At 39.6% G+C, this 27,567-nt stretch overlaps 1 protein-coding gene and 1 non-coding gene across 2 annotated transcripts in view; both read left to right on the top strand.

The window, feature by feature from the left end:
• Nucleotides 1–27,567, top strand: part of NFE2L2 (NFE2 like bZIP transcription factor 2) — a 152,108-nt gene that overhangs the window by 14,611 nt on the left and 109,930 nt on the right. The window lies entirely within an intron of this gene.
• LOC119625536 (small nucleolar RNA U13) lies at nucleotides 21,869–21,972 on the top strand. Its single transcript, XR_005241728.1, has one exon. It is a non-coding gene; the product is annotated as a small nucleolar RNA U13 (small nucleolar RNA).

Below are 27,567 nucleotides of genomic sequence, written 5' to 3'. Positions count from 1 at the left end.
GGGGACATTTTGAAAACTGGCTACTACAGGTGGAATAAGAGAAAAGAAATAACTTCTAAATACTAGAGATAAGATATATGAAAATGGATTTGCAAAGATTTTCTTTAAAAGAATTATAGTTGGACCCCAATCTATCTGAGATGGTTTTGTTACTAAAATCAAAAGAAAGGGAGCTAAACAATGACTTCCAATTATGTAAAACTTTCAAAATACTTTGATGCTATAAATATCTGAATATAAGAACGGAGTACTGCCATCAGGCACTCAAACCGGGGCTTCCTGAGTTTAACTGTATTCATAGATGTAGAGAAGAACGATAGCAATGGCTGCTAATTTTTTTATTATCCCCGCCATTCCCAGAGGGGGTTATGGGTGCAAAGCTCAGCTCCTAGCTTCTAGTCCCACTCCTGGTAGACTTCAATCTGACATGGCACAAATACTCTAGCCTGCCTTTTTTTGTTTATTCTTAACCTTGACCACCTCAACCAAGGAATTGTGGTAGAAGAGAAAATAAATACAACATATGGTTTCTGCCTTCAACAACCTTAAAATCTCGAGAAGAAAATGATCTCCCATACCTACAACTGGAGGCCTTGGGGAAAAAAACATAAGAAACTTTATACACTGACAGACCCTAGCTATCCCTAGGCCTCAGTTGATACAGAACATATTAAAAGTTATGTTTCAGTCTCTTTCTCTGTATTCATCTCTAAAACTACACTTAGGTAGTGATTTCTAGCACAAGTGGTTTTAAAAATATTTTGGGTTTCCTAGCATACTTTCAGAATGCAAGTCATCAGTACAGAACAAAACGTGACTTTGCTCACAACCTCAATCCAATAACTCATTGTAACTGATATGGGTTAACCACTGAAGTAGTAGATAAATTTCAGTGCACCAGGAGAATTATATTTGTTCAACTATGATGTTGATCAGATTATAATAGTAAGTCATGCACTCTATTGGCAAGTAGATATCATCTCATCAAAAATAGAGAGTAGCTTGATGTAGTCTGCAATACTGCTTTGGTATAATTAAATAGCTTCTTACTGCCTAAATTGGCAAAGCACTTCATCAATCAGTGATTTGGTCCCTTGGAGATTGCTTTTATTGTTTGTTTGACACAAACCTTTTGTAAGATTTCTTGGATGCCACTCTCCCTCAGGTTATAATAATAGTAACTGCTGTTTCTGGGTTACCTTACTGTAATTTTCATGTCCCGTGATGTCTCACTATAGATGTTCTCGAAGGGGAATGAATGATGGGGAGTCTCCACTTATAAATAAAACACATTAAATGAAAAGAGATTAATAGCATACTCAAAAGGAGCCCTAGAAATGGTTAACTATGCAAACTAAAGGATGATTATTTAGGTAGAAGAAGGGAAAGGGAAAGATAAGTGACATATTTTCACTTTCATAACTGTTGTGAAAGAAATCATCTTTCTAGTAATTTTACTTATTGGTAAAAGAGAAATATAATTACTCATTTTTACAGTCAGTAAGATAATAAATTAACTCTCCTTAATGGAAAGAGTTTGATGCATATGACCGTTCATTCTGAGTCCAGTAGTCATCACTATCAATCTTTATCTCCTCCCAACCCAGTAGTACTCTCAATATCCTACAATTCTGAGGTGCAGAGTCCTTTTTCAGCGCTCTCGATGTTACCAGAACATACGGAATTATAGTGTTGTCCGGTGTTTTCTTGTTAAGATAATCCATTTGTGTATCTTCAAATAAGTTGTTTTTTTGTTTTTTTTTTGGTACTCTTTCAGGATAAAGCCCCTATACAACATCACCCAAAAAATTAAAATATTTATTATCGCTTAATAGAGAATTAAATAGTTTAGGATCAAGATATTGAGCCCCCCTCGGGCTCATGCTTTGAATTATTGTATTTACCTGGTGAATTATGTGGGTCTTCTTTTTAGTTTCACTTTAGCAGACACTTTTCCCCCAGGGAAAGACGTTGTTGATCATAGCAGTAGGTCTAATTCCTTTCTCATATATTTATTTTTGAGGAACTCCCACAGACTAGCTTGGCCTTAACCACAGAAAGAAGTTTCTTCTGTATGATTTGTGTATGTGTGTGTGAGGTAGGGGGCAGTGATGGGAGGGTAGGAAATAAATCTTGTTTTATACAAACATGTAAGAGAAACCTCAAATACTCTAGGCCAAAGAATAAATCATTGATGTCACATTCTTTCCTAAGAGCAGGTTTTGATAGGTCAGAATGGAGATACCATCAGAACACTAGGCACCTAAAAGGGGGTTGTGAGAGGTCAGACAGAGTAAACCTATATCCAGGATCAGTCATGTGTTCTTCTATCCAAGTTCTGCCTAAGGGTACACCTCCCCCAATAACTTACAGAGAAATTTAAAATGAATATTTGCAAACACTTTGTCGTCTTATTACTTCGAAACTATTATCAACTAAGTAAAACTCTTTTTCATATTTTTAATTAAAAAACTCTAATTTGAAAACTACCCACATAATCAGGGCACTGTCTCTAATACCTAGACAAGGCTTCTATTTGTTTTTCACTTTCCACTTCATCCTGTAAATTCCTGCTACACTGACAGCTCTGATGAAAACCTTCAATACTACCATTATTGTCTTCTGGCATATAAGGCTGTTCAAGATTTGCCCCAAAATTACCTTCCAAGATTTTTCATGCACTATTCCCCTAACAAAAAGGGTTTCTTGCCAACAATTTTATTATGCAGAAAACACCTCCCCCACCACCGCCATTCATAATGCCTCCTCGTTTATCTAGAAGTTATCCCCCCTACCCCTGCACTCTTCTGTAATACTTTGTTTGGTTCATATGTTTGGTTCAAATCCCTATGGCCTATATGGATTTTATATTTTCTTATATTGTAGATGTTTATGTATACATCTATATCTACCATATACTATAGTAACTACTAGAAGACAACAACCATATCATAGGCAACTCTTTTATGTGCATAATCTCTGCAGGATACCTTTACCATTACTAATACTTAGCAAATGTTTGTGGAAGGAAGAGTTGCAAGAGGTAGGGAGGCAGGCGTGCTGGCTTTTTAAAATCTAATTTTCATCAACCTCTAGGTCAGTGTTCCCAATCCTGGTTGTTTGTTTGAATCACTAGGGAATTATTTGTAAAGAGCAGTGCCACACCTAACACCTATTAGATTCAAATCTCTGGGAGGTAGGACCCTAGCATCAATATGTATGTTTTAAAAGTTCTTCAGATAATCCTAATGAGCATTGGTTCAAAGTCTAGTCCCCAGAACAGCAACATCAGCATCCCTGGGAATTTGTAAGAAATGTAAATTCTCAGACCCTTCTCTGCATCTACTAAGTCAGAAATCTGGGAATGGAGCCTAGCAATATGTGTTGGAACAAACCCTCCAGATGATTTTGATGAACATTAAAGTTTGAGAACTACTGCTCTAGAGTGTTAATGAAAGTAGGACAGGAGCATTGTGTCCACAAGAAAATAGTTTGATGTTCTTGTGACATCAAATGGTCAGGTAATAAAATCATTGCAAGAACAAAATGGTTTTTAAAAACTGTACAAAGAGGCCAGGCGTGGTGGCTCACACCTCTAATCCCAGCACTTTGGGAGGCCAAGGCAGGTGGATCACTTGGGGTCAGTTTGAGCCCAGTCTGGCCAACATGGTGAAACCCTGTCTCTACTAAAAGTACAAAAATTAGCCAGGCATAATGGTGTGCACCTGTAATCCCAGCTACTCGGGAGGCTGAGGCATGAGAACCATTTGAACCTGGGAGGCAGAGGCTGCAGTGAGCAGAGATAGCAGCACTGCACTCCAGCCTGGGCAACAGAGCAAGACTCTGTCTCAAAACAACAACAGCAACAGCAAAACTGTACATAGAGCCTTTTAAAAAATAAGAAAGATCTTCAAAAAAAATTGGTAATCAGGCTAACATGAAGGATGGTCTTCATTGTATAGAGGCAAGATGAGAGAAACATAAATGAGAAAAGACAGGCAGGATCCTGCCAAAATGGCTGAATAGGAACAGCTCGGGTCTGCAGCTCCCAGCAAGACCAACGCAGAAGGCGGGTAATTTCTGCATTTCCAGCTGAGTATAAACAAAGCCACCAGGAAGTTCAGACTGGGCGGAACCTACTGCTGTAGCTGCTGTAGCCAGACTGCCTCTCTAGATTCCTCCTCTCTGGGCAGGGCATCTCTGAAAGAAAGGCAACAGCCCCAGTCAGGGGCTTCTGGATAAAACTCCCATCTCCCAGGGACAGAGCACCTTGGGGAAGGGAGAACTGTGGGTGCAGCTTCAGCAGACTTAAACATTCCTGCTTGCTGGCTCTGAAGAGAGCACTGGATCTCCCAGCACAGTGCTTGAGCTCTGCTAAGGGACAGACTGCCTCCTGAAGTGGGTCCTTGACCCCTGTGCCTCCTGACTAGGAGATACCTCCCAGCAGGGGATGACAGACACTTCATACACAAGAGCTCTGACCAGCATCTGGCAGGTGCCCCTCTGGGACAAAGCTTCCAGAGGAAGGAGCAGGCAGCAATCTTTGCCATTCTACAGCATCTGCTGGTGATACCCAGGCAAAAAGGGTCTGGAGTGGACCTCCAGCAAACTCCAGCAGACCTGCAGAAGAGAGGCCTGACTGTTAGAAGGAAAACTAACCAACAGAAAGCATTAACATCAACAAAAAGGACACCAACACAAAAACCCCATCCAAAGGTCATCAGCATCAAAGATCAAAGGTACCTAAATCCATTAAGATGAGGAAAAACCAGCACAAAAATGCTGAAAATTCCAAAAACCAGAATGCCTCTTCTCTTCCAAAGGATCACAACTCCTTGCCAGCAAGGGAACAAAACTGGATGGAGAAGGAGTTTGATGAATTGACAGAAGTAGGCTCCAGAAGGTGCATAATAACAAACTCCTCTGAGCTAAAGGAGCATGTTCTAACCCAATTCAAGGAAGCTACAAATCTTGATAAAAGGTTACAGGAACTGCTAACTAGAGTAACCAGTTTAGAGAACATAAAAGACCTGATGGAGCTGAAAACCACAGCACAAGAACTTCATGAAGCATACACAAATATCAATACCCAAATTGATCAAGCAGAAGATAGGATATCAGAGATTGAAGATCAACTTAATGAAATAAAGCATGAAGACAAGTTTAGAGAAAAAAGAATGAGAAGGAATGAACAAAGCCTCCAAGAAATATGGGACTATGTGGAAAGACCAAACATATGATTGATTGGTATGCCTGGAAAGTGATGGGGAGATTGGAACCAAGTTGGAAAACACACTTCAGGATATTATCCAGGAGAACTTCCCCCAACCTAGCAAGACAGGCTAACATTCAAATTCAGGAACTACAAAGAACACTACTAAGATACTCCTCAAGAACAGCCCCAAGACACATAATCATCAGATTTGTCAAGGTTGAAATGAAGGAAAAAATGTTAAGGGCAGCCAGGGAGAAAGGTCAGGTTACTTATAAACGGAGGCAATCAGGCTAACAGCGGATCTCTCTGCAGAAACCCTACAAGCCGGAAGAGAGTGGGGGTCAATATTCAACATTCTTTTTTTTTTTTTTTTTTTTTTGAGACGGAGTCTCGCTCTGTCGCCCAGGCTGGAGTGCAGTGGCCGGATCTCGGCTCACTGCAAGCTCCGCCTCCCGGGTTTACGCCATTCTCCTGCCTCAGCCTCCCGAGTAGCTGGGACTACAGACGCTCGCCACCTCGCCCGGCTATTTTTTTGTATTTTTTACTAGAGACGGGGTTTCACCGGGTTAGCCAGGATGGTCTTGATCTCCTGACCTCGTGATCCGCCCGTCTCGGCCTCCCAAAGTGCTGGGATTACAGGCTTGAGCCACCACGCCCGGCCCTCAACATTCTTAAAGAAAAGAATTTTCAACCCAGACTTTCATATCCAACCAAATTAAGCTTCATAAGAGAAGGAAAAATAAAATCCTTTACAGACAAGCAAATGCTGAGGGATTTTGTCACCACCAGGCCTGCCTTACAAGAGCTCCTGAAGGAAGCACTCAATATGGAAAGGAAACACCGGTACCAGTCACTGCAGAAACATACCAAAATATAAAGACCAATGACACTATGAAGAAACTGCATCAACTAATGTCCAAAGTAACCAGCTAGCATCATGATGGCTGGATCAGATTCACACATAACGGTATTAACCTTAAATGTAAATGGGCTAAATGTCCCAGTTAAAAGAAACAGACTGGCAAATTGGATAAAGAGTCAAGACCCATCAGTGTGCTGTATTCAGGAGACCCATCTCACGTGCAAAGACACACTTAGGCTCAGAATAAAGGAATGGAGGAATATTTATCAAACAAATGGAAAGTGAAAAAAATCAGGGGTTGCAATCCTATTCTCTGATAAAACAGACTTTAAAACAACAAAGTTCAAAAAAGACAAGGGCATTATGTAATGGTAAAGGGATGGTGGCAAGGGAAGGATGTCTGAGGAACGGAACAGTCACGACTGGAATAGTTGCAGAGGAGAATGAGAGTGTGTGCTAAGTAAAGACATACTTGAGAACCTAGCCAACATTGAAGCATATACTTCAGTAGAGGCTTCAATTTCTATAGTTTGTGACACCCAACCCCTGCCACCCCCATCTGCTATGCCAGGATCTAGTTAGGAAGGCTGGGAAAAGATAGATTGAGACTTTCAGGGTTTTGCAAAGAAGCATATGCATCCTTAGAAATGACTACAAGTATATACAAGATGATTGATCCCAGATGCTCTACTATAGATATAAGTAAAGTACTGCCAGGGTACAGTACATGGAGAGGGATTCATTCTGATAGGAAATTAGAGAAATCTGAGGATATGGATGACATTTAAACTTTTACTAGTGTAAAATTTGAGCAGTTTTCAAGCCTGATCTACTGAAAAATTAATTAACAGAGCCAAAAAGGAAGAGCATATTTGCAGGGAAAACAGTAAGTTCAGTTTTCAGACATTGATTTTGAGATGCCTACAGTTGTAACACATAGAAATGTTTAGATTTGGAAGTTATCACCTACAGGTAGTAGTTCAAGCTTCACACACGAAGTTGCTGGCATGCAGAGGGAGTAAAGATATCATAAAGCTATCTCGCAATCTCATCACAGATAAGGACAGATGCAAGGGTACCGCTAGGCACCAGGGAAGAGTTCTCTGCCAATGAAATCAAGATAGAAGAGCAAGAAAAGCCTGGGATGCTTTAGGGCATGGAGTGGGTAGAGGTTTGCTGATGTAGGTAGCCCTTAGGAGTGATTAGGAGATTGCAAAAGAAACTTATGAAGGATTTAAGATAAAACAAGGGAGGTGCCACTTGGAGGAATTGCAAAAACAAAGTTTAACTTTATTTTTGTTTTTACAAGCCTGCCTGGATCCAGCCTTGCAGAAGATTATAGCAAAAGTATTCTGGACTCAATGGCAAGGTCAAGATGACTGGGCAAGGCACTGGGAAATGAATGCTAACTTCTCACTTTTTATTTTAACCTTTCTGCTGCCTTAATTGTACTTTATTGTACAGTGCTCTCCCACTCCCACAGACATTATCTTATATGTCCCTCTTTGCCCTCAAAATCTTTTTTTCTTTCTTTGAGACAGGGTCTTGCTCTGTCACCCAAGATGGAGAGTAGTGACGCAATCACAGCTCACTGCAGGCTCAACCTCCCAGGGTCAAGCGATCCTCCCACCTCAGCCTCCCAAGTAGCTGGGACCACAGGTGCACACCACCATGCCCAGCTAATTTTTGTATTTTTTTGTAAAGACAGGTTTCACTATGTTACCCAGGCTGATCTCGAACTCCTGCACTCAAGCAACTCCCCACCTCAGCCTCCCAAAATGCTCGGATTACAGATGTGAGCCACAGCGCCAGGCCCCAAAATCTATTTTAAATGTAAAGAACCCCAAAAGTAACCGTTTTGTAAAAGAAAATTAGTGTACTGTTTTGTAGTAAATTCTAAACCCTGTGTATCTTTGTGTCTAGTTAAATCCTAGGCTTACAGCTAAAATTCAATGAGAAGGCAACCAAAGAATACTTTAGGAATTAACCCCTGGAAGTAAGACTAGTCAAAAGGCACCTCAACCACATCTGCCAAGTGTATAAAGAATTGATGGTTAGGTGCCACATCCTTTATCTACATTTGTACCAACACATGAACCTAGACCCTTTTTATTAATACCACTTGTCATAACAAAATAAGAATAGAGTGATCTCCAATTTCAACACTGTCTAAAAGAACTCAGGCTTGGTGCAACGGCTTACACCTGTAATCCCAGCACTTTGGGAGGCTGAGGCAAGTGGATTGCTTGAGCTGAGGAGTTGAAGAGCAGCTTGAGCAACATAGTAAGACCTCATCTGTACAAAAAGTAAAATTAGCCAGGTATAGTGGTGCACACCTATGATCCAGCTACCTGGGAGGCTGAGGTAAGAGGATCACCTGAGCCTGGGAGATCAAAGCTTCAGTGAGCCATGATCATGCCACTGCACTCCAGCCTGGGTGACAGAGTGAGACCCTGTTTCAAAAAAAAAAAAAAATTGCAGATGGAGAGTGAGAGCAAGGGACAAAGGGGAGCAAGAAAAAGGGAAAACAAGAAAGGAAGGGCCTCCTTAACTGGCTGCCTTTGTCCTGAAACCTCCTTTATTTGAGTTACTAAGATGGGGTTCCAGAAGGTATTTTTCCATAAAAACCATTGAAATCATTAATTGAACTGGATAATCTATTCCTTTATGTCTTGGATAGGTTCTGACCTTCACACATGGTCCCGTAGAATAAGAAACTGAAGAAAGCAGTTTTTATGGCAAAAAAAAATTGAATGAGGAAGGCCATATCTGGCTTGGTGAGCCAATGTTTTGCATGAGAGACAGCTTTGGCACAAAATATGTATGGCTGCATTTTTAAAAATCTAAATGAAATAGCTTTATTTTACTAAGTCCCTTGGGTAAAATGTGTATGTTTTTACAATAGGTTAACCTACACTATTAAGTAGAAAAATGTCAGTAGCAAATTGGCACAGCTTCTTAGGCTCTTAATATGTATGCCTAGTGTTCCATTATTGGAATGCTAAACTTGTGGGAGTTATTTATATCCTACTGCTCAAGATCATCGCCAAGTTCTGATTTTTCATACACAAAAAAATTTTTGCAGCCTCCAGCATAAATGGGTTAATGGTTAATATCTGGGCATAGCTGAAAAGTAGCAAAACAGATGCTGTTTTCAGATTTTTTACTGTGATTAGTAGCATCAGGGAACTGGCATGGTGAGGGTGGTTGGGGTTCAGAAAAGGAGAAGGAAGCTGAAAGGGGAAAGAAACATAAATATGTGAGATGATCATTGAGAGATTCAAATTTTCTATATTTTCTGTCTTTTGAAAGAGATACAGAATTTAAATTTTATGGGATTTCATTAGAATTTTTTTAATGAATACAGAAAAATACCTTAAAACATATGTAGGCTGATGCACAGAAGAGTAAAACCAATTCCTGTCTTTTCTCTGTATCTCCCAGACACACACACACACACACACACACACACACACACATCATTAAAAGTTTCTGAGGTTCATTTTTAATTTATTTTTATTTCTAGTATACAAAAGCCTAGGATTATACTCCTTTTTATGTGTTTTAGAAGGGTGAGGTGCAATGTTAAGGAAATTAGCTCAATAACCTTTTACCTGCTAAGTGAAATACAAAATCTACCCCTACGATTAATAGCGTATACTTTTTTGTTGTCTTGAATTACATGGATAAGTAAGAAGGATTTTTTTCCCAAAAAAAGATATATGTGTAGTCTGAGACCAGCATGAGCAAATGGCAAAATCCCATCTCTACAAAAAAAAACAAAAATTAGCCAGGCATGGTGGTGCACGCCTATAGTGCTAGCTACTCAGGAGGCTGAGATGGGAGGGTGACTTGAGCCCAGGAGGCAGAGTTTGCAGTGAGCCAAGATTGTGCCACTGGACTCCAGGCTGGGCAACAGGGCCAGACCCTATCTCAAATCAATTAATTAATTAACATTTAAATATGTGTGTGTGTGTGTGTGTGTGTATGATATGTGTGGAAATTAGTAGGTTGGTGAGAATGATAAAAGGCTGCACATTTACAGAGAGCCAAAAGACAGAGAGCCTAGGAATAAAAGGGGACCGAGCTGGTTTCACCTTCAAGACCAGCAATCATTTCGGACAACAGTCTGCTCTTTCAGCTGACAATATGGGAAATGGAGTGGCACAAACAAATGCGCTCCTTAACTGTCCAAATATCTGTAAGATAATTAAAGTGTCCTTCACCCTTTTTAATGGGAGCCCACTGCTTCACTCTATGTAAATGAAGTTAGGATCCTTTCAAACAATACAAATAAGAGACGGAGATCATATATATATTATAATATTATATCATACATATATTACATAGAATGTTCTTTTCTGATTATAAAGTAATTCATGAGAAAAATATTAATAAAATATTTTAAATTAATGATCATTTTAGAAAAAATGGAGCATACAAAAAAGATTAAAAAGAAAATATTTATATTATTAATACAATTAACCATTTTTTTAATTTTTTAGATTTAAAATTTTTTAATTTTAAAATTTTTAATTTAAAAAATTTAAAATTTTAAAAAGTTTTTATTTTTAAAATTATTTAAATGTATGATTTGAATTTATGTTGTAATTCTACTACCCAAAAAATATACTGATAATATTTTGATGTATTTCTTCCTAGTAATTTTTCTTTAATGCTATGCTATCTTTGCCTGGTACAAGAAAATACTCCCATTTCATGCTTTCAGCACTGCTAGACAGTAAATGAATTAAAAACACTAAAATAAAAGAGAAACAAACAATAATTACACCCAACTGAACTGTGGGAAGCTGTACCAGCCTCTACAACTAAGTACTCGAAGAAAGAAAAGGGTTGTGAGAAAACAGCACAGGGCTGTGGAAAGAACACACAGAAGACTCGGTCCTAGTACTGTCTTACTGTTACCTCACTCCATGACCTTGGGAAAAACATTTTCATTTTCTAGGATTCATTTTCTTTATCTCTAAAATAGAAGACAGCAGCTCAGCAGATGCACAAACATTATAAGGTATTTTACCCTTTGCTGAAGACTAAGGATGATGGGCAAGAAGCTTCTCATCTAATAGAATAGTTTTGCAATTTAGAAATGAAAATTTAGGTAAAATTTTATGATATCCCTGAAATAGACACTGAAGTTTAGAAGAAGAAAATTTTCAAATTCTTAGCCTAGTGAAGTGGACAAAATGCTACCAAAGTTCCTCAGACTCTGAAATTATGTACTTTATTGTCACCAAAAGTCAAATGCCCAGACCAGTGTTGATCATTCTCATGCTGAGAGTAATTAGTGAATTTGTTCAGGGTCTGGGAGGACCCTACTTCCAAAGCAAATGGAAACCAGAGATGGTTGTTCTGTCAATCCAATTGTCACTTTATAGTCCCTAAGTACCAAAGGCTAAGCTTTGGCAAAGTTGGGCAGTAAAAATCTACCCTTACTCCAAATTTTTCTCCTTCTGATCCTTCTCTCCCCAGTCAGTTCCACTTGAATCCAGAAGGTCAGCAACTTTGAACTTTCTCTTCCCTCTGTGAAAACCTATTGGAAAATGGTAGATATTTACAGCGTAGTAAATATCTAAGTGTTTCTCCCAAGGATATTTATGTTAAAGTTTTATATCTAATTATCTAATAAAAGTTTTTTCTCCCCATTGATGGAATTGTTTTCCATTTATATAAAATTATTTTTTAATTATTTGTATAAATTTAAGGGGTACAAGTGAAGTTTTGCTAACATGGATATACTACCTCCTGGTAAGGTCTGGACTTTTAGTGGAACCCTCACTGCAATAATGTTACAATGTACCCATTAAGTAATTTCTCATCCTTCTTGCCCTCCCCTCCCACCCTTCTGAGTCTCCATTGTCTATTCCACACTCTTAAGTTCATGTGTACACACACTACTTAGCTCCCACTTATATATGAGAATTTTATGTGTCACGATGAGTAGTTGAGGAAGATATATTTAGGGGGTAAGACAGAGGACTTTCTTCAGTTCCCTAAATTCATACAAGATATTGGGAGCCTTTGTTCAAGAGTATTTTCAAATTCTGGAACAATGAGGATTATGTCTTTAATATGGGCCTTTCCCCAAACACCACTAATAAGGACCTCTTCCTCCCTCTACTTGGAGCTACATTTGAACGTAGTTTTCAACAAGTTACAAAAACACTACCCCCAATTACTACAAGCCCTGAATGAAATCTAATACTAAAGAATCCTTTTAAGGATTGGATGCTGGGATTGTTTGCTCTCTCTTCTTTTCTTTTCTTTTCTTTTGTTTTTTCCTTGGACAGGGTCTTGCTCTGATGCCCAGGCTAGAGTGCAGAGCACGGTGGCATGTTATCAGCTCTCTGCAACCTCTCCCTCGTGAGCTCAAGCGATCATGCCTGAGTAGTTAGAACCACAGACATATGCCACCATGCCGAGCTAATTTTTATATTTTTTGTAGTGATGGAGTTTCACCATGTTGCCCAGGCTGGTCTCAAACTCCTGGGCTCAAGTGATCCGCCTGCCCTGGCCTCCCAAAGTGCTGGGATTACAGGTATTACCATGTCCGGCCTTGCTTTGTTTCTGGTTTATAGTGAGGCTGAAAAAATTTAAGGAAGGTATCTCGATTTAAATGAACTACTAATTGAATGAGTAATTCAATCATTTACAGATAAATGATTCTTCTACATCAATGCTGTCCAACAGAACTTCTGTGATGATAGAAATGTCCTATAACTGCGCTGTCCAGTGGGTAACCACTAGCCCCATGTGGCACTAGAAATATGGCACTTGAAAGTCGGAAACTGAATTTTTAATTTTTATCAGCTTTAATTAATTTAAATGTAAACAGCTATATGTGAGTAATGGACATCATATTAGATAACACAGTTCTAGATGATTCTGTGCGGAGGCTGGTTGGGTGCCAAATATACTATTCTGACCCTGACAAGGGAACCTCATCCAAGTAGAGTGACTCATCTTTTTAATCTCAGGTCTATTATAATTATATTAGTTATCAAGACCAAGGCTATTGCTGTTAACAGATGAGAAAATCTATAGAATTGCTGTGGAAACTCTATTGGAGAAACACAGGTTTCCATGTCAACCCCTGTCCAGGATACCTCTACAAAATACCCTATAAGCAAAAACTCCTGAAACCACAATTTTTTCTGACTAATGGAATTAGGAGACTGTGACTATTGTCCATTGTTCTTAAGCAAGGCATTTGGGGCCCTTCCAAGAAGTAGTCTGAATGTCTGTTATAAGGAAAGAAAATGATACAGTGTCTAAAGGTCCTTGATTGAAAAAATTTGTTTTTTGATAAATATATTTTTATCTAAAGGCTCTGTGTCAAAACTCGTTCCTTGGGATTATACTTGCTGGCTTTTCTGATATGTTTCTATTAAAAAAAAAAAAAAAAAGAAAGAAAGAAAAAGAAGAAAAGATGAGGGAAAGCTTCCCATCAGTGATCAGTGTTTCAAATAAAGAAGTTTATGATGAGATGTTACCATTGACCCTTAATTTCTGCCCCGATTGAAACACTAAGGGAGTTCAACCATTGTGCGTGCCCCTTTTGGAACGGTTGTGATTTCCAGGTCCTTGGTTAACTATTACTCCTAGCCCACATCCTGGTGAACTCCACTAGCTGCAGAGGCCACCGTTTGCAAGAGCAGATATGCAGAAGATCCCTGGCCAGCCTCCTCATACTTATCTTCATTGCTATGTGGAGACAATAGAATCATCAAAAGTTATGGGCTGGACATGGTGGTTAACACCTGTAATCCTAGCACTTTGGGAGACCGAGATGGATGGATCACTTGAGTCCAGGAGTTTGAGACCAGCCTGGGCAACATGATGAAACCCCGTCTCTACAAAAAAAAAAAAAAAAAAAAAAAAAAAAAAAAATTAGCCAGACTTCATGGCACGTGCCTGTGGTCCCAGCTACTCAGGAGGCTGAGGTGGGAGGATCACCTGAGCCTGAGAGGTCAAGGCTGCAGTGAGCCAAGATTGCACCCCTTTACTCCAGCCTGGGTGACAGAGTAAGACAATATAGCAAAAAAAATTTTTTTTCCATGGATCAGTGGAACACAATAGAGAACCCAGAAATAAGCTCAAATACTTACAGGCAACTGATCTTTCACAAAGCAAACAAAAACATAAAGTGGGGAAAGGACATACACCCTTTTCAACAAATGGTGCTGTGATAATTGGCTAACCACATGTAGGAGAATAAAACTGGATCAACTCAAGATGGATTAAGGACTTAAATCTAGGACCTGAAACTATAAAAATTATAGAAGATAACATTGGAAAAACCCCCTAGACATTGGCTCAGGCAAGGATTTCATGACCAAGAACCCATAAGCAAATGCAATAAAAACAAAGATAAATAGTTGGGACTTAATTAAACTAAAGAGCTTTTGCACGGCAAAAGGAACAGTCAGCAGAGTAAACAGACAACCCACAGAGTGAGAGAAAATCTTCACAATCTATACATCTGACAAAGGACTAATATCCAGAATCTACAATGAACTCACACAGATCAGTAAGAAAAAACAAACAATCCCATCAAAAATTGTGCTCAGGATATGAATAGACAATTCTCAAAAGAAGATATATAAATGGTGAACAAACATATGAAAAAATGCTCAACATCACTAATGATCCGGGAAATGCAAATCAAAACCACAATGCAATACCACCTTACTCCTGCAAGAATGGCCATAACCAAAAGATCAAAACACAGTAAATGTCGGTGTGGATGCAGTGATCAGGGAACACTTCTACACTGGCGGTGGGAATGTAAACTAGCACATCCCATATGGAAAACAGTGTGAAGATTCCTTACAGAACTAAAAGTAGAACTAACATTTGATCTAGCAATCCCACTACTGGGTATCTACCCAGAGCAAAAGAAGTCATTATTCGAAAAATACACTTGGACACGCATGTTTATAGCAACACAATTTGCAGTTGCAAAATCGTGGAGCCAACCCAAATGCCCATGAATCAACGAGAGCATAAAGAAACTGTGATGTAGGCTGGGCACGCTGGCTTGTGCCTGTAATCCTAGCACTTTGGGAGGCCGAGGTGGGTGGATCACCTGAGGTCAGGAGTTTGAGACCAGCCTGGCCAACATGACAAAACCCCGTCTCTACTAAAAGTAGAAAAATTAGCCAGGCATGGTGGCGGGTGCCTGTAATCACAGCTACTCAGGAGGTTGTGGCAGGAGAATCGCTTGAACCCGGGAGGCGGAGTTTGCAGTGAGCTGAGAATCTAGCCTGGGCGACAAGAGCAAGACTCCATCTCAAAAAAAAAAAAAGAAAAGAAACTTTTATATATATATATATATATATATATATGTGTGTGTGTGTGTCATATATATGATGGAATACTGCTCAGCCATAAAAAGGAATGAATGAATGGCATTTGCAATGACCTGGATGAGATTGAAGACTATTAGTCTAAGTGAAGTAACTCAAGAATGGAAAACCAAACATTGTATGTTCTCAATGATATGTAAGAGCTAAGCTATGAGAAAGCAAAGGCATAAGAATGATACAACGGGCTTTGGGGACTTGAAGGGAAGGGTGGGAGGGGGCGAGGGATAAAAGACTACAAATAGGGTGCAGTGTATACTGCTCGGGTGATGGGTGCACCAAAATCTCACAAATCACCACTAAAGAACTTACTCATGTAACCAAATACCACATGTACCCCAGTAACCTATAGGAAAAAAATTTAAGTTATAAAGGTGTATTTATTTCTATGGTTAAATAAAAATTTCCCCTTGTTATGGAAGACTGAGGTGCCTGGAAAAGAAGCCTGAGACTTGGCTGCCCTGGGGAAGGATCCTAGGAGGCTGGGGTTGAAGAAACTTACATGAACCCACGTCCTTGGCAAGAGTGCTTGGTTTCCTGAATTGTTAGGAAAGTTGTTGAGAAACTGAGGACTGTAGTGAAGGGAGAATATTTGTTTTAGACAATAACAGATGCTGGTATGAACGAAAACAGGTGGTGGCAATCAGTTCTTAGTCGGGAGCCCAGAGAAAGGAATCCACATGTGAATCCTGTCTCAGTTTAATAAGATTCTTTGAAATGTAGCAGAGAAGGCTCCCTGTTGCCTTCAGTAAATGGCTTGCTTGCTTTTTTCCCCACTCAGATCTATACAGTATAAGCTTTTGGACCTTGCTTTCCATACTGTATTAGACCAAAAGTTGCACTTAGAAAATCTTCATCTTATATAATCTCCTTACTTTAAGTGAGAAAACAAAGGTGCAGACTTGCCAAGGGTCAACCTGTTATTGCTAAAATTCCTGTCCCAGAGCTTACTTCATACGACACGAAGTTCCTGTTTCCACAACAGCAGCCAAGCCCTATCTGCTCCCTGTTTCCTTCTCCTTTTTGTAATGAAATGATAGAAGTTGGGGACTCTTAAATAATTTTCACTGAGTGTATGTAACCCTCAGAACCTTTATTATGCTTCACTTCAACAAATATTTACTAAGTGACTACAATGTCCAAGCCTTAGCACTACTAAGTTGTTGTTCCTCCAGCAGATAAGGGCCTCAAACATAGTTGAATCTAAGATTCTCTCTAAAAGATTATTTCATCTCCACCCAAAACAGGAAGGCCTGGGAACTTGTACCAATATATTTCTTTCTTTTTTTTTTTTTTTTTTTTTTTGGTTTGTTTGTTTATTTTGAGATGGAGTCTTGTTCTGTCATGTCACCCAGGCTGGCGCGCAGTGGTGCAGTCTCGGCGCACTGCAATCTCCGCCTCCTGGGCTCAAGAAATTCTCCTGCCTCAGACTCCCAGATAGCTGGAACTACAGGTGCATGCAACCACACGCAGCTAATTTTTGTATTTTTAGTAGAGACAGAGTTTCACCATGTTGGCCAGGCTGGTCTCAAACTCCTGACCTCAGGGAATCTGCCTGCCTCGACCTCCCATAGTTCTAGGATTACAGGCATGAGCCACCGTGCCTAGCCAATGTATTTCTTTAACTCAGTACAGCTAGCCCATATTTACTTATCATCTTTTTCTTTCTAGCTGATTACGGGTTTTCTCTTTTCTTTTTTGTCTTCCTGATATCCTTGTCTGTTCTCTCTGTTTAAAGCTTTGCACAAGGTTCTGGGAAAGGATTCAGGAATGCTTAGGGTGTGACCCCACAAGCCAAATCTTGCACAGTTTCAGTATATGGGGATTAAGAAAAGATGACTGATTCTTGACGTTCTGGTCTGACTTTGGGCTTGGTTCGAGAGTGTCAGGATTCTAGTATAATGCAAAAGAGAATATAACTAAAAGTGGTGCAGATTTGTTAGTCTAAAATCTGGTCCCTGCTTAGAGATACTCTGACTCCTCTCACTGCTATGGAACAGACACACACACCCACACACCACCCCAGCTGATCTTGTCTCACACAGACACACCACCCCAGCTCATCTCGTCTCTCTCTCTCACACACACACCCCACCCTAGCTCATCTTCTCTTTCTCACACACACACACACACACCACCCCAGCTCATCTTGTCATACACACTACCCCAGCTGATCTTGTCTCTCTCTCAATCACACACACACCACCCCAGCTGATCTTGTCTCTCTCTCTCACACATACACCACCCCAGCTGATCTTGTCTCTCACACACACATAACCACCACAGCTGATCTTCTCTCACACACACACACACACCACCACAGCTGATCTTGTCTCTCTCTCACTCTCTCTCACACACACACCACCCCAGCTGATCTTGTCTCTCTCTCTCACACATACACCACCCCAGCTGATCTTGTCTCTCACACACACATAACCACCACAGCTGATCTTCTCTCACACACACACACACACCACCACAGCTGATCTTGTCTCTCTCTTACTCTCTCTCACACACACACACCACCCCAGCTGATCTTGTCTCACACACACACACAACCACCACAGCTGATCTTGTCTCACACACACACACACACACACCACCACAGCTGATCTTGTGTCACACACATCCACAAACACACACCCACCACCTCAACAGATCTTATCTCACACACACACCACCCCAACTGATCTTGTCCTACACACACACACACATGCACACCACCCTAGCTGACCTTGTCTCACACACGCACACACACACACTCCATCCCAGCTGATCTTTTAAACACACAAACACACCATCCCAGCTGATCTTGTGTCACACACACACCCACAAACACACATACCTACCACCTCAACAGCTCTTGTCTCACACACACACCACCCCAACTGATCTTGTCTTACACGCACATGCACACCACCCTAGCTGATCTTGTCTCTCACACATGCATACACACACTCCATCCCAGCTGATCTTTTAAACACACAAACACACCATCCCAGCTGATCTTGTCTCACACACACACACAAGCACACACTCACACACACACACACACCACCCAGCTGATCTTGTCAAGCCAGACTTTCTCTTCAGATCTTGCCCTCCTCCTCCCAAACTTTCTTCCTGAATCTCTCCATCCCCAGTGTCTCCACCCTATTACAAGTCACCCTCATTTCTTTGCCTGGATTCTAGGCAGGTCCCAGTAGCCTTCTGACTGGCCTTTGCCATCGATTCTTTTCTCTGTTTGATCCTTTCTCCATTTTGCACTCAAACTGACCTTTCAAAACTATGTTGCTTCCTGGCGTGTAAGGGTAATGACCCAAATCATGAATGGGGCCTACAAGGCCATGCACAAAGAGGTTTTCACCCACCCGCTTAGCTTTCTCACTCTTCATTGGCCACCCACACTGGTGGTGCTACCCTGAACACTCTTCCCCTGCCTTCAACCCCTAACTCCAGCTTCTGCCCTCACTCTTCCTTTAGCACTCAGTTCAAATGTGACTTCTTCAAAGAAGAATTCCTAAAACCCCAGACTGTTAACTGTTCCCCTAGCATCTTCACTTCTTTACACTGACTATTAACAGTTGTAGTTATGTAATTAGTTGCTGTTTAAAGACTGTGTCCCTAGTCAGAATATAAACTTTGTGAACTCAGAAGCTACGGCTGTCTTCTTCACTGCTTTGTCCACAGCATTTATGCCAATGCCCAGCACACAATGGGGTTCATTAAATATTTGATGAACGGATAGCCACATTCATGTTATAGAGATACATACGGCTTCTTCCTTGACACGTGGGTTCTGGAACAGAAAGAACCTGGCCTGTTCCGTATCGTATTGTTATTCTTTTAACTTTGGTTTGGTTTGATTATATTTATCCTCTGTGTTTACATTTTGTTTTGAAAAGGCAAGAAAGAACCCTCAAGTGGAATTGCTGCTGGCAGTTGGTGCCACACCAGTGTTCTCAGAATACACCCTGTCCTTTCCAATTTCCTTCATATGATGTAACCACCAACAGTCTCGGAGTAACAAGTCTTAAATTCTGATTCTCAGTCTGCTGAAGTAAGATCCCTCGTGGCCCCAGCCACACTTCACTTTCTCTCTGAAAGCCTGTCTGTTCTTGTCAGAACTTCTCTCTTCTTGCTAAAGCATTTCATTTTCACCTCTAACGGTTATATTTTCTAGCTTTTTATTATAGTTGTTTTGATACCCACCTACCCAACCTACTAGACTCTGTGCTCTCTGAGGGCAGGTACACCAAACTGATAAAATGTCTGAATCACCTGTGTATTCTCAGTATCTAGCACAATGTTAGGTGTTTATTAAACACAATTAAATTTTTCATTAGTATAGTAGCAGAGTGACTGGGGTAAAGTCCTTTAGTTTTATCATTTCCATTCATCAGTTCCATCATATATTCTCCCTCGCTTCCACCAAGAAGTACAGAGAATAAAGACATCCTATTCTCTCTTCCCTTCCTATGAAAGGTTTCCAAAATTACTGAGAAAGAAGAAAGAACCGGGGAGGCTTATGTAAGTAGAGAACAAAGAGAATAATGCCAATAAATACATACATTGTTTAAAGCCCTGCAGCTCTTCCTCAGATCAGATGATAAGAAGTTCAGAGTGCCAGGGGCATCTGGCAAAGGGCGTCTGCTGAAACTGATGCCTCAAAAGAAAAAAAAAGAAAGAAGAAAAACAATAGTCCATGTGATGATAAATGGAACATTCCTTATTGTTGATTCTTAGAAAGACAGTACCATACATTGTATGCTTTATAGTGGAAATTACTTTTCCTAATGTGTAAACATCTAAAAATAATATATTCAGCCCGGGCGCTGTGGTTCACAGCTGTAATCCTAGCACTTTGGGAAGCCAGTGCAGGAGGATTGCTTGAGGCCAACTGTTCAATACCAGCCTGGGCAACATAGACCATGTCTCTACAAAAAAAAATTTAAAAATTAGCCAGGCACAGTGGCCCGTACCTGTAGTCCTAGCTATTCAGGAGTCTGAGGCAAGGAGAATCGCTTGAGCCCAGGAGGTTGAGAATACAGTGAGCTATGACCATGCGACTGCACTCTACCCTGTCTCAAAAATAAATAAATAAAAATAGCATATTTACTGAAAGCAAATATATATACCTGGAAATATAGGTTCTAAACCCATTTCTGCCTCTCTCTAGCAGGGTGACCTTGGTCAAGTCAGATTATCATCTATAGGTAGTTGTGCTGCATATGGGGCCTCTTGTTACAGATTTAAAAAAAGAAACCCTTCTAAAGCAAATTCCTTTTATTTAAAACAGCCCTCATGGAACCGAATGTTTTCATGGGAAGGATACAGTCAGGCCATGACTGTCAATGAGAAACAAGATTGATGCCATTATTGAAGATATGATATCATATCATATCTAGGGAAACAAATCTTCTTGTCAGTTGTTCGTTAATTTCCATTCAGGTGTTTCTCTGTTTTCTTCAGTTCAGCTGGTACTTATTAAAAGCTTGTTACTCAAAAGAAATAACCTAATACGGCAGAATTGTGCATCAGGAAACCCGTGCTTCAAATCTTGACTGTACTACTGCAAGTTGTATGATATTAGACACTTTATAATAGTGACAATTGCCAACTACTGAGCGTCTACTGTCTGCTCACTGTGCTAGGCCCTTTACAGGTGCTATTTCCTTTAGTTCTCACAAAGCCCGTCATGATAAATGCTATTAGCTTCATTATACAGATAACTCAAATGCGACTTGAAAAGGTTAAGTAATTTGCCACAGGTCACATAGCTGGTATAGTAAGTGAGATTCCAAAGTCCTTGCTTTTTTTCCAAAGAGCAAGAGCTTTCCAAAATGCTTTTTTGCAAAGAGTCCTGGGGGAATTCTTTGCTCAAATTTTTCCAACCATAAATTTAGGGAATTTAGTTACGTGACCTGCAGGAGTGATAGTAAATAAATGTAACTTTTTTGTTGATTTTTTGTAATTTTTTTTTTTTTTTTTTTGAGACATGATCTCACTCTGTCACTCAGGCTGGAGTACAGTGGCATGATCATGGCTATTTTTTGTAGCAACAGAGTTTTGCTATGTTGTCCAGGCTGGTCTCAAACTCCTGGGCTCAAGCCATCTGCCCACCTCGGTTTCCCAAAGTCCTGAGATTACAGGCATGAGTCACCACAGTAGGCCTATAATGGAAAATTTTTATCATACACAAGAATAGAGAGACTAATTCAGTAACCAGTCTCACAGCCACAAAGATCATCACTTCATAACCACTCTTATTTCATCTACACCCATTCACTTTTCTCTTTACCTCAACACCCAATGGATTCTTGTGAAGCTGCCCAGCTATATTATTTGATCTGTAAATATTTTAGTATTTATCATGAAAGGGAAAGACTTTTTAAAAACATAATCCTGATCCTTTTGTAGTTCATAAGTGTGATTATTGGGTGTTCACATGCATGCGTGAGATGTGCCACCCTTGAACCTTGTTATGTCATCAGCACATTACCCGTCTGACATGAAAAATAATAATAATACCAATACCATTAGCATACCTTAAACATTAACAAGAATTCCTTAATATCATAAAATGACCAATGTTTGTGTTTCTTTCATTTTCTCCTTTTAAAAAAATAGTTTAATATATTTTAATAGCAAACTTACAGGAATAGCACAGAAGACAGACATTAAAAACCTGTACTTGCATGTAGGACAACTCAGAAAAGTACAGTGAATGCACAGAATCGACTGTATTATCAAATGCTACTAACATTATTTAGTTGCCATGAATAAGAAATTTGCTTGTTTTTAAAAAGTCCAAATGCTGGCATTGTCCAGAAAATTTTAACAGGTTTATTTATATTGTTATAAAGTTGAACTGCTGGCCAGGTGCAGTGGCTCATACCTGTAATCCCAGCATTTTGGGAGAGTGAGGCAGGCAGATTGCCTGAGGTCAGTAGTTCGTGACCAGCCTGGCCAACATGGTGAAACTCTGTTTCTACTAAAAAATATGAAAATTAGTCAGGCATGGTGGCGGGTGCCTGTAATCCCAGCTACTTGGGAGGCTGAGGCAGGAGAATCGCTTGAACCGAGGAGGTGGAGGTTGCAGTGAGCTGAGATCGCGCCGTTGCACTCCAGCCTGGGTAACGAGAAACTCCGTCTCAAAAAAAAAAAAAGTTGAACTGCTGAAACTTGTTCACTGAAACATTTTGATTTGCATTAATGCTTTGTGTCCTTGCATTTTTAAAATTTGTTATTGATACACAATAGTGCATATTTTTATTGTACATGTGAAAATTTGATACATTCATATAATCAAACCTGTGTCCCTGCATTTATATTAAAAATTCATACACAAATGAATATGGAGAAATTGCCAGTACCTGATTTCTGTCTTCTGTTTTTCCACTTGTTGTCATTGTATGTAGGTACCATTTGACCTCATGGGGAAAAAAAATCTAACATTCACAACTACCAGTGTCAGGAAGAAGAGAGAGAGAGAAGAATGAAATGTTTTCCATCACAGTGAATTCTTTTTTTTTTTTTTTTTTTTTTTTGAGACAGAGTCTCACTCTGTCGCCCAGGCTGGAGTGCAGTGGCCAGATCTCAGCTCACTGCAAGCTTTGCCTCCTGGGTTTATGCCATTCTCCTAAGCATGTTCTTCACGTACGTTATGTGCTAGCTGGATGTCTTTTGCCATAATTGTTACACATGTGGCATGGAGGACACATAGGTTGTTGTCTTCAAAAAGGCCAGCCAAATAGTCCTCTCTTGCCTCCACAAAGCACCAATGGCTGTGCTCTGGAAGCACAGATCTGTTTTGAAGTCCTGAGAAATTTCTTGCACCAGATGCTGGAAGGGAAGTTAGCAAATCAGGAGTTGATAGACTTCTGATAATATTTAATTTTATAGAGTACCACAGTAGCAGTGCAGCAGTGTCTCAGTGATGAAGTTTCTTCAGCACTCCAGTAGAGGGTGAACTCTTGCAGGTGACTTTTGTATCCAGTAACTTCCTGAATGCTTTACCACTGATAGCTTTGTGGGCCATAGTATGGAAATCTTTCTTACCTCCTTCTCTTTCCACTGGAGCTCAGTGAGTTAGAGGCAGCTTGTAATCTCTCTCTCTCTCTGTCTGACAATTTGGTCATTAAAGATTTATTTGCAGTTGTTTTGTGTGTGTGTGTATCCCAAGGTAGTATATTCCGCTAGGAGTATACAGTCAAATTACTGGGTTCTAATATCACTGATAATCAAAATATTAAAACAGTTGAAACCAATCAGAATGGACAGCCCCCTGCTATGATCTAACCCTTTAGTTATTGGCCCATAAGGATGAGGGATGGGAAAGGGTGATATCTCAGGGCAGCAGTAGTTCACCAACCTATATGTTGTTTAACAACCCAACATTGTTTCAGTGTTTTGTTTTGTTTTGTAACAGTGTCTCTGCTCTGTCACCCAGGCTGGAGTGCAGTGTGAACATAGTTCACTGCAGCCTCAACTTCCTGGGCTCCACTTCAGCCTCCCAGTAGCTGGGACTACAGGCATGCACCACCACGCCTGGCTAATTTTTCGTAGTTCACCCCGTTGCCCAGACTGATCCTGAACTCCTGGCCTCAAGTGATCTTCCTGCCTTGGCCCCAGAAAGTGCTGCGATTACAGGAATGAGTCACCACACCCGGCCTGTTTCAAACACTGGGAATACCGTCCTCTGCATACTGACTTGTTACAAACCCTGGTGTCTTTTAAGTTCCTTTCTAGCTCCAACAGGAATGTAAATAGTCACTTAATGGAGATACCCTTTTCCTGCTTCCTTACACTAGTAGTCTTTATATACATAAACACACACACACATAAACTTTACAATAACACAAATGATTATTTCCTATAATTCTGGAAGTTCTGGCAAGTAAAATAAACAACAAAATAGAAATATGAGTTACGACTATTAGGAAATGAAATTATTAGTATTTAGAACAAATGTAATTAGATACCTAAAACAAAACTAACAAAAAATAAGAATAAGCAAATTATGAGTACAAACTTGTAGGCCAAACAAGTCTAAAAATCTATTGTGATGGGGCCAGCTACAGTGCTAGCAGACCTGGATCAATTAGTAATTATAAATGAAGTTAAATATAATTAAATATATAATTTAAATGTAATTAATTATATAACTTTCAGCTCTTCTGATTTAATTCTACTAAAATTCTTAAGAATTACTTGCTCTGGCAGATATCTGTGCGATTGCCTTCACTAATAGCACTCTTTCCTAAGGAGTATATCTTCATCTCCCACCACCATCCACATGGCTACAGCCAGAACTTTTCTGTGTTTACATGATCCTACTTTCCTGGCCACACTTGATAAATCAGGAATAGGTGCACCTGATCTAAGCCAGTACAATAAGAGGCCTTCCTCTGGATTTTTCAAACTGGAATGAAGAAAGAGAGACAGCCACATGGTTCTTAAAGGACACTGACCCAAATAGCTATTGGTAACCATGTTTTCTGCTTTGGGCAGATTCTGTCAGCAGTGAGAGCAGATGAAGCTGATATGCAGAGAAGTGCCAAGCCAGTTGTCAAAGGGAAATTTGATGGCAGTGGGATTTCTGAGGTAGAACTATAGTTCTGCTCATCAATTTGTTTGGCTTTATAACCCTTCTTTGGAACCCATAAGCCAATAATTTCTCATTTTTATCAAAGAAATTCAAATTAGGTTTCTATCACTTGCTATCAAAAGAATTACCACTTCATTGACAAAAGGAAATGCGTAGAATAAATTTTCTACAAGTAATAGATTTATATTTGAGGCATGTTCATTTTACTGTATACAAATCTTTTCAAGTCCCTCACTATTACCAACTTTTAAAAATTTGGAATGTTCATGGATTTTTGATTATGTGATTAAAAAAAACTTGGATGTTCAGGGTCTAGGGTGTGGTAAGAGAGGTGGGAGATAAGTTTGGAAAGGTAAATTGAGATTACAATATATAGGGCCTTAAATGTCATGTGAAGTTTAGACTGTATCCTGCAGGTAATGGGGATCCATTTGGCAAATTTTCAAGCAGGGGAAGGATATGTTTAGATAAATAATTCTGCTGGCAATTTGGAGCCTCAATAAAATGGGGGGAAAATGAAAACAGCTTAATAGGTGCTTGTGCTGGAAACCAAATTACATAAAGAGTATTCCAGGTGTCCAAGGCAGGGTTGATGAGAGAATCACCTAGGAAAGTTACGCTGAAAATTGTTGGGAAATGGAAGGATTCTAGAGACATTTGAAAGGTAGAATTGGTACTACTGAATGACCACTTGGACACAGGGGATGAAAATGAGGAAATATAGGACTATGACTAGATGGGGATGCCATCAACACAGGAAAAGGAGGAACAGATTTGAGAAGACACTATTCTGAGTATCACCACTCACTTTTATGATACTTCTAGCAGGTATGGAGCTAAAATGTATGATGTCCCATTGTAGCACTCATATTATATCTTGGCAGGTTGTTTGTACTTTATTGGATTTGCTGCATAATGTAGGATGCCAAAGTAATCATTACATTCTGGAAGTTAGGAGTCCTACTTGGTCTCTGATGAGGAAGGCATTAACTGTGATTTCTGTCACATGCTCGTATATACTGGTCTGGGAGAAATCTTTGATTTAATGAATAGAATTAAACATAATTATAGCCACCTTAAAATTCTGTATATCGCATATAGAGAATACCATTAACTCATTGTCTACTCTGCCTTCCTCTGCTTTCGTGATTAAGGGCAGAGGAATTAAAATTTTATAGTGAAATAAAATTGGATAGATATGATAAAGTAATGCGAGGCTCACAATTTCAAAGTAAATATTTCTGTGTTCAAAGCAATTCACCAGAGGGCCACTTTCCCTGTACCTTCCCTGAAGAACTAAAAGCTCTAGTCCACCTGATTTTTAAAGCAAAATTATCAAATACCAGAATGTAACTTGTTCTGTGTTAAAAACAAAACTAGACATAGTCCTTATCCTTGAGGACTAGCTCACTATCATTCCAATATTTTTTGGAAAGTGTGAAATTGCGATTTGCAGATGGTGACTTTGCCAAAATTGAAAGCTTAGTAGCTCACATACACTTGTGTGAGTACCTAACATCTTTATAATTCTGACAACACTAATGAGCTACAGGAAACACTGGCCAAATTGTGCTTGGTTTGGTTTCCATTCTCTTGCTAAATCCCTTATATCAGCACTGACCAATAAAAATATAAAGCAAGCCACATTTGTGATTTTAAATTTTCTAATAGCCATATTTTTTAAAGTAAAAAGAAACATGTAAAATACATTTTAATAGACTTTTTAAAAAACTTTATTTTTAGAGCAGTTTTAGGTTCACAGCAAAATTAAGAGGAATGTACAGAGACTTCTCATATACCCCTTGCCCCCACACATGCATAGCCTACCCCATTATCGATATCCCCCACCAGAGTGGTACCTGTTTTATAACAGATGAGCCTACATTGGAACACTCAAAAGTCCACAGTTTACTTTAGGGTTCACTCTTGGTGTTGTTCATTCTATGAGTCTGGAGAACTTTATGACCTATAGTATCACACAGAGTAGTTTCACTGCCGTAAAAATCCTCTGTGCTCCACCGGTTCATCCCTCCCTCCACCCTAATCCCAGGCAACCACTGATCTTTTTACTGTCTCCAGAGTTTTGCCTTCTCCAGAATTTCATATGGGTGGAATCACACAGTGTGTACACCCTTCTCAGATTGGCTTCTTTATGAAATTAATTTTAATACTGTATTTTCTTTAACCAAAATTGTTCAATGTGATTAACATGTAATCAATATTTAAATATTACTAATTAAATAGTTTACATTCTCTTTTCATACTGTCTTCTAAATATACACCAGATATATATCCGTATATCTATATCTATATACCAGATATATATCTGGTATCTAAATATATACCAGCTATATATCTATATCTGGTGTATATTTACACCAAAATCTGGTAAATTTACACCAGATTTTGAAGACTTACAGCATATCTTAATTCAGACTAGCCAGATTTCAACTTGATCACCACATGTGACTAGTAACTACTGTATTAGACAGTGCAA

The sequence above is a fragment of the Chlorocebus sabaeus genome, chromosome 10 (genome assembly GCF_047675955.1).
Source record: "Chlorocebus sabaeus isolate Y175 chromosome 10, mChlSab1.0.hap1, whole genome shotgun sequence".
NCBI lineage: Eukaryota > Metazoa > Chordata > Mammalia > Primates > Cercopithecidae > Chlorocebus > Chlorocebus sabaeus.
This window is presented reverse-complemented; position numbering and strand designations above follow the sequence as displayed.